The sequence below is a fragment of the Triticum dicoccoides genome, chromosome 4B (genome assembly GCF_002162155.2).
Source record: "Triticum dicoccoides isolate Atlit2015 ecotype Zavitan chromosome 4B, WEW_v2.0, whole genome shotgun sequence".
In the NCBI taxonomy this organism is placed as follows: domain Eukaryota; kingdom Viridiplantae; phylum Streptophyta; class Magnoliopsida; order Poales; family Poaceae; genus Triticum; species Triticum dicoccoides.
The window spans coordinates 403,969,032-403,978,124 of record NC_041387.1 but is presented as its reverse complement, the minus strand read 5'-3'; positions in this window follow the sequence as shown (position 1 = coordinate 403,978,124).

The following is a 9,093-nucleotide window of genomic DNA, read 5'->3' as shown; positions in this document are numbered from 1 at the left end:
TCCTTGCAGAGCGCATATTGTATTTGTGGCGTAGCTCGGAAGGAGAAGGTAGCAGTCGACCCGCACCTCATCGTCCTTGCAGAGTGCACATTGTATTTGTGGCGTAGCTCGGAAGGAGAAGGTAACAGTCGACCTGCACCTCGTCCTCCTTGCAGAGCGCACATTGTATTAAATACTTAGGCGAGTACTTGGACTGCAGCTAAGCCTCTGAGTGGGAGGCTGGCTCACCACTCGGTAGGATTTTAAACACTTAGGTGAGTACTTGGACTGCAGCTAAGCCTCCGAGTGGGAGGCTGGCTCACCACTCGGTAGGATTTTAAACACTTAGGCGAGTACTTGGACTGCAGCTAAGCCCCCGAGTGGGAGGTTGGCTCACCACTCGGTAGGATTTTAAACACTTAGGCGAGTACTTGGACTGCAGCTAAGCCCCCGAGTGGTAGGCTGGCTCACCACTCGGTAGGATTTTAAACACTTAGGCGAGTACTTGGACTGCAGCTAAGCCTCTGAGTGGGAGGCTGGCTCACCACTCGGTAGGATTTTTCCTTAAACTTAGGCGAAACAGATTCGCAGCTGAGCCCCCGAGTGGGAGGCTGGCTTACCACTCGGCAGGGATTTTTTTTACAAACTTAGGCGAAACGGATTCACAACTAAGCCACCCACTAGGGGATTTTTTACGTAAACAAAAGTAACAACAATCTCTGGGAAAATTATAACACTCTTGTCTTTGAAAAACAAACTACAGAAGTACTTTTATTACATCTCATCCGAGTGAATACTTAAGTATAAAAGGGGCGGAGCAGCTCCGCGTTCCAAGTTCTTGGCTCGTCAATCTGGCGATCGACATTGTAAAGACGGTACACTCCATTGTGGAGGACTTTGGTGACGATGAAGGGACCTTCCCAAGTAGGAGCAAGCTTGTGTGGCTTCTGCTGATCCACTTGGAGAACCAAATCTCCTTCTTGGAAGGCTCGACTCTTCACATTTCTGGCATGGAATCGACGCAAGTCCTGCAGCTAGATAGTCGATCGGATCATGGCCATCTCTCTTTCTTCTTCTAGAAGGTCGACTGCGTCCTGCCAGGCTTGCTCTGCTTCATCTTCAGTGTAGAGTTCGACTCGGGGTGCATTGTGAAGCAGGTCACTCGGCAGGACCGCTTCAGCTCCATAGACCAGGAAGAACGGAGTTCTCCCAGTCGACCGATTAGGAGTGGTCCTTAATCCCCGAAGAATTGACGGAAGTTCGTCGACCCATGCGCCTGCTGCGTGTTTGAGATTGCGCATCAGTCGGGGTTTCAGTCCTTTGAGAATTAGACCATTTGCTCGTTCTTCTTGTCCATTCGACTGGGGGTGAGCGACTGAAGCATAGTCGACTCATGTGCCTTGAGATGCGCAAAAGGCTCTGAATTCATCAGAATCAAAGTTTGACCCATTATCAGTGATGATGCTGTGCGGAACTCCATATCTGAACACCAACTCTCTGATGAAGCTGATAGCAGTGCCAGTATCCAGATTCTTAATGGGCTTAGCTTCAATCCATTTGGTAAACTTGTCGACTGCTACTAGCAAGTGAGTGAAGCCGCTCCTGCCAGTTCTGGGTGGTCCAACCATATCTAACCCCCAAACAGCGAAGGGCCAGACGAGTGGAATGGTCTTCAAGGCTGAGGCGGGTTTGTGCGATAGATTGGAATAAAATTGACATCCTTCACACTTGTCTACTATCTCCTTTGCCATTTCATTTGCTCTTGGCCAATAAATCCCACTCGGTATGCTTTAGCCACAATGGTCCGAGAGGACGCATGATGACCACAGGTCCCCGAGTGGATATCGTCAAGGATTATCCGACCTTCTTCTAGCGTTATACATTTCTGACCGACTCCAGTCGCGCTTTCTCTGTACAACTATCCCTTTATCATGGTAAAGGCTTTGGATCGACGGACGATCTATCGAGCCTCTTCTTCATTTTCCGGGAGCTCTTTCCTTAGGATATACGCGATGTACAGCTCTGTCCAGTCGGGAGTGATGACCAAAACTTCCATGATCAGGTCGACCACAGCTAGAACTTCAACTTCAGTCGGATCTGTGACACTTTTTGGCTGTGGAGCTTCTTCGGTGAAAGGATCCTCTTGAACTGATGGGGTATGGATGTGTTCCAAAAACACATTACTGGGAATGGCTTCTCTCTTGGAACCTATCTTTGCCAAATCATCAGCCGCTTGATTTTTCAGTCGGGGTATATGATGAAGCTCTAACCCCTCAATTTTCTTCTCTAGCTTTCTCACTGCATTGCAGTAACCAGTCATGGCTGGACTTCTGACGTCCCACTCCTTCATCACCTGATTAAACACCAAATGTGAGTCGCCATAGACCATGAGGCGATGGACGCCGAGTGAAATGGCCATACGCAACCCATACAAAAGTGCTTCGTATTCTGCTTCATTGTTGGAGGAATAAAAGTGGATCTGGAGCACATATCTGAGCTTATCTCCTTGGGGGAAACCAACACTACCCCAGCATCGGAACCATTCAGCATCTTAGAACCATCAAAGAACATGGTCCAGTGCTCCGAGTGAATCTGAGTCGGCAGTTGTTGTTCAATCCACTCGGCGATGAAATCAGCTACTGCTTGGGACTTAATGGCTTTCTTTGCCTCAAACTTGATATCAAGGGGAAGGAGTTCAATCGCCCATTTTGCCACTCGACCAGTCGCATCTCTGTTGTGCAGAATCTCTGATAATGGGGCGTCGCTGACGACTGTAATGGAATGATCAGAGAAATAATGAGCAACCTTCTTTGTGGTCATATAAATCCCATATACAAGCTTCTGATAATGAGGGTATCTTTGCTTCGATGGGGTCAACACTTCGGAAAGATAATATACTGGGCGCTGAACTTTGAAGACTTTTCCTTCTTCTTCCCGCTCGACCGTAAGTATTATACTGACGACTTGTCCTGTGGCTGCAATGTAAAGCAACAAAGGCTCTTTGCTGACTGGGGCAGCAAGCACCGGCTGGGTGGAGAGCACAGCTTTTAGCTCTGCAAACGCTGCATCAGCTTCTGGAGTCCACTCGAACTTGTCTGACTTCTTCATCAGTCGGTAAAGAGGCAATGCCTTTTCACTGAGATGAGAGATGAATCGACTTAAAGCGGCCAAGCATCCAGTAAGCTTCTGGACATCATGCACACACACAGGGCGTTTCATTCGGAGTATAGTACCAACTTTTTTTCGGTTGGCGTCGATTCCTCGTTCGGAAACAAGAAAACCGAGTAACTTTTCGCCAGGAACTCCGAATGTGCACTTTGATGGATTAAGCTTGATATCATACCTCCTGAGATTGGCAAATGTTTCAGCGAAGTCAGTCAACAGGTCGGAACCCTTCCGCGATTTGACCACAATATCATCCATGTATGCTTCCACATTCCGACTGATTTGAGTGAGCAAACACTTCTGAATCATCCTCATGAACGTGGCTCCGGCATTTGTAAGGCCGAATGGCATGGTGACATAGCAGAAGCACCCGAATGGAGTGATGAAAGCTGTTTTAATCTTGTCGGGTCCATACAGACGGATCTGATGGTAACTGGAATAGGCGTCTAAAAAAGACAGGCGCTCACATCCCGCGGTCGAGTCGACTATTTGGTCGATGCGGGGGAGAGGAAAATGATCTTTCGGGCAGGCCCGATTGATATGTTTAAAGTCAATGCACATGCGAAGTGACTTGTCCTTCTTGGGGACCATGACAACATTAGCGAGCCACTCGGAGTGGTAAATCTCTCGGATAAACTCTGCTGCTAGGAGCCGAGCCACCTCTTCGCCAATGGCCTTTCTCTTCTGGACGGCGGACCGTCGAAGATGTACCTTGACAGGTTTCATTTTTGAGTCGACTCGTAGACGATGCTCAGCCAACCCCCTGGGAACACCCGGCATGTTAGCAGGCTTCCATGCGAAGATGTCCCAGTTCTCACGGAGGAACTGGATGAGCGCTTCTTCCTATTTAGAGTCGAGTGTTGTGGAGATATGAGTCAGAGCAGCACTGGGGTCGGTCGGGTGAATGTGAACGGGCTTTGTCTCACCGGACGACTGGAACGCTGACTCTGTAGCGGGCTTCTTAGCTCGCAACAAATCACTCGGATCTGCAGTTTTCTGGTATTTGTAGCTCTACCACTACCATCTGAGCATCGGCGATCTTTGAGCCCTTCTGAAAGCACTCTTCTGCCTTTTTCTGATTGCCAGTAATGGTGATCACACCCTTGGGACCAGGCATCTTCAATTTGAGGTACACATAACATGGTCGAGACATGAAGCGTGCATAAGCTGGCCTGCCTAAAATAGCGTGATAAGCACTCTGGAAATCCATGACTTCAAACGTCAACTTTTCTTTGCGGTAATGCTTTGAATCACCGAAAACCACATCAAGAGCAATTTGGCCGAGTGACTCAGCCTTCTTCCCAGGAATGACTCCATGGAAACTCATGTTGCTGGTACTGAGTCTGGACATCGGAATGCCCATCCCTTTTAGCGTCTCCGCATACAATATGTTCAGGCCACTGCCACCATCCATCAAGACTTTGGTCAGTCGAGTGCCTTCGATGACTGGGTCGACCACCAAAGCTTGCCTCCCAGGGGTGGTAATGTGTGTCGGATGATCGGACTGGTCGAATGTGATGGCAGTCTGAGACCATTTCAGGTAACTGGGAGTTGCCGGAGCAACCATATTCACTTCACGGTTGATAACTTTCAGTCGACTTTTGCTTTCAACATCAGCAAAAATCATCAAGGTGGAATTGACCTGGGGATATCCATCATCACTTTCTTCTTTGTCTTCAACTTTTTCCGACTCCTTTTCCTTATCTTTGGGCTGTTTCCCCTGAAATTGCTGGATCAAGAGTTGACACTGTCGAGTGGTATGTTTCGGGTAAATGAATTTACCATCCTCATCTTTCTTCCTGTGGATTTGGCACGGCAAATCCATCACGTCATTTCCTTCCTTGTCATTCACCTTCTTAGGGTTCCAAGACCCTTTGGGTTTCCCTTTGAACTTTCCTTGAGTCACGGCCAAGGCTTCACCCGGAGCAGCCGGCTCGGCTTTCCGCTTCTGCTTCCAACTGGAGTTACCTCCCCCGGTTTCATGAGCGGTTGGCTTGTACTTGCCACGCCGAAGCCGATCCTCTTCTTTACCATTCGCATGCTTGGTGGCAATCTCCATCATTCGACTCAGGGTCATGTCTCCGGTCCGACCGAATTTCAAACTTAGCTCTCTGTTCTTAACGCCTTCCTTGAAGGCACAGACTGCCTGGTGGTCAGATACATTCTCCACCGTGTGATGCAATGTGATCCACCTCTGGATGTAATCCCTCATAGTCTCATTTGACTTCTGCACACAAACCTGCAGCTCTGTCAACCCTGCTGGTCGTTTGCAAGTTCCTTCAAATGTTCTGACAAACACTCGGGCAAGATCTTCCCAAGTGTAAATGATGCTAGGTGCCAACTGATTCAGCCATGCTCTGGCCGAGCCCTCCAACATAAGAGGTAGGTGTTTCATGGCCACCTCATCATTGCCGCCGCCAATCTGAATAGCCACTTGGTAGTCCTCAAGCCAAGTATCGGGCTTGGACTCACCAGTGAACTTACTGACTCCAGTCGCCAACCTGAAGTTGGGAGGAATCACCGCGACCCTGATGGCTCTGCTAAAACACTCTGGTCCTGAGACATGAACTCTGCTGCTGGTGGGCACATCTCTGTCATGGCCTTCTCGGTGAGCTCTGTTCCGGTCGACCAAACCTTGAACGATAATGGATCTCGCACCAAAGCCTGGTTCTCCGGGGTCGACTGGAACCCTTCGCCCAACACTGTGCTGGCGTCTGTCATCTTGCTGTCGAGGAGCGTATGACCCACCCCTTGGGGGAGGAGTGGGCACTCTACGTCGATCATCGCGATCGAATTGGTCGTCATACTGATCACGCCGGCCTCCACGTCCCTCACGCCTCGGGCGCGATCTTGGGCTATGGGCGGACTGGACTGAATTCGCAGCGACGGATCTGCTGTGAATCTTGTTTCGCGACTACGATACAGCTGAATTTTGATCTCCTGCTGCCCGGAGTAAATCTCTGATCTGCATCAAGCCTCTGCCAGCCTCTGACTGAGAGGGCTGAATCGACTCTGCTATACGGGCTGCAGCTGCTAAATTCTGAATCGGAGTTCAATATACCTGAGTCGGTGGTGGAAAGAGTTGTCGTCAACTGGAGTCTGGGACCCGTTGTTGGGGAACGTAGCAGAAATTCAAAATTTTTCCTACGAATCACCAAGATCTATCTATGGAGAGACCAGCAACGAGTAGAAAGAGAGGAGAGTTTGCATCTACATACCCTTGTAGATCGCTAAGCGGAAGCGTTCAAGTGAACGGGGTTGATGGAGTCGTACTCGTCGTGATTCAGATCACCGATGATCAAGTGCCGAACGGACGGCACCTCCGCGTTCAACACACGTACAGCCCGGTGACGTCTCCCACGCCTTGATCCAGCAAGGAGAGAGGGAGAGGTTGAGGAAGACTCCATCCAACAGCAGCACAACGGCGTGGTGGTGGTGGAGGAGCGTGGCAATCCCGCAGGGCTTCACCGAGCACCTACGGGAGAGGAGATGTGTCACGGGAGGGAGAGGGAGGCAACCAAAGGCCTTAGGTATGATTGCTCCTCCTTTTCCCCACTATATATAGGGCCAAGGGAGAGGGGGAGGGCGCAGCCTTGCCCCCTCCTCCAAGGAAGGGGTGCGGCTAAGGATGGGGAGGAGTCCATCCTCCCCAAGGCACCTCGGAGGTGCCTTCCCCCTTTAGGACTCTCCCCTTTTTCCTTTATCTTGGCGCATGGGCCTCTAGGGGCTGGTGCCCTTGGCCCATGTAGGCCAAGGCGCACCCCCTACAGCCCATGTGCCCCCCCGGGGCAGGTGGCCCCACCCGGTGGGCCCCCGGGACCCTTCCGGTGGTCCCGGTACAATACCGATGACCCCGAAACTTGTCCCGATTGCCGAAACAGGACTTCCTATATATAAATCTTTACCTCCGGACCATTCCGGAACTCCTCGTGACGTCCGGGATCTCATCCGGGACTCCGAACAACATTCGGTAACCACATACAAGCTTCCTTTATAACCCTAGCGTCATCGAACCTTAAGTGTGTAGACCCTACGGGTTCGGGAGACATGCAGACATGACCGAGACGTTCTCCGGTCAATAACCAACAGCGGGATCTGGATACCCATGTTGGCTCCCACATGTTCCACGATGATCTCATCAGATGAACCACGATGTCAAGGACTCAATCGATCCCGTATACAATTCCCTTTATCTAGCGGTATTTTACTTGCCCGAGATTCGATCGTCGGTATACCGATACCTTGTTCAATCTCGTTACCGGCAAGTCACTTTACTCGTTCCGTAACACATCATCCCGTGATCAACTCCTTGGTCACATTGCGCATATGATGATATCCTACCGAGTGGGCCCAGAGATACCTCTCCGTTTACACGGAGTGACAAATCCCAGTCTCGATCCGCATAAAACAATAGATACTTTCGGAGATACCCGTAGTGCACCTTTATAGTCACCCAGTTACGTTGTGACGTTTGATACACCCAAAGCACTCCTACGGTATCCAGGAGTTACACGATCTCATGGTCAAAGGAAGAGATACTTGACATTGGCAAAGCTCTAGCAAATGAACTACACGATCTTTTGTGCTAGTCTTAGGATTGGGTCTTGTCCATCACATCATTCTCCTAATGATGTGATCCCGTTATCAACGACATCCAATGTCCATAGCCAGGAAACCATGACTATATGTTGATCACAACGAGCTAGTCAACTAGAGGCTTACTAGGGACATATTGTGGTCTATGTATTCACACGTGTATTACGATTTCCGGATAATACAGTTATAGCATGAATAAAAGACAGTTATCATGAACAGGGAAATATAATAATAATACTTTTATTATTGCCTCTAGGGCATATTTCCAACAGTCTCCCACTTGCACTAGAGTCAATAATCTAGTCCACATCGCCATGTGATTAACACTCACAGGTCACATCGCCATGTGACTAATACCCAAGAGTTTACTAGAGTCAGTAGTCTAGTTCACATTACTATGTGATTAACACTCAATGAGTTTTATGTTTGATCATGTTGCTTGTGAGAGAGGTTTTAGTCAACGGGTCTGAACCTTTCAGATCCTGTGTGCTTTACAAATCTCTATGTCATCTCCTAGATGCAGCTACCACGCTCTATTTGGAGCTATTCCAAACAACTGTTCTACTTGGAGCTATTCTAAATTATTGCTCCATTATATGTATCCGGTCTCTCTACTCGGAGCTATCCGGATAGGTGTCAAGCTTGCATCGTTGTAACCTTTACGACGAACTCTTTTACCACCTCCATAATCGAGAAAATTCCTTAGTCCACTAGTTACTAAGGATAACTTTGACCGCTGTCCTGTGAGCCATTCATGGATCACTCTTGTACCCCTTGACTGACTCATGGCAAGGCACACTTTCGGTGCGGTACACATCATAGCATACTGTAGAGCCTACGTCTAAAGCATAGGGGACGACCTTCGTCCTTTCTCTCTATTCTGCCGTGGTCGAGCTTTAAGTCTTAACTTCGTACCTTACAACTCAGGCAAGAACTCCTTCTTTGATTGGTCCATCTTGAACACCTTCAAGATCATGTCAAGGTATGTGCTCATTTGAAAGTATTATTAAGTATTTTGATCTATCCTTATAGATCTCGATGCTCAATGTTCAAGTAGTTTAATCCAGGTTTTCTATTGAAAAACACCTTTCAAATAACCCTATATGCTTTCTAGAAATTCTACATCATTTCTGATCAACAATATGTCAACAACATATACTCATCAGAAATTCTATAGTGCTCCCACTCACTTCTTTGGAAATACAAGTTTCTCATAAACTTTGTACAAACCCAAAATCTTTGATCACCATCAAAGCATACATTCCAACTCCGAGATGCTCACTCCAGTCCTTAGAAGGATCGCTGGAGCTAGCATACCTTTTAGCATCCTTAGGATCGACAAAACTTTTCTGA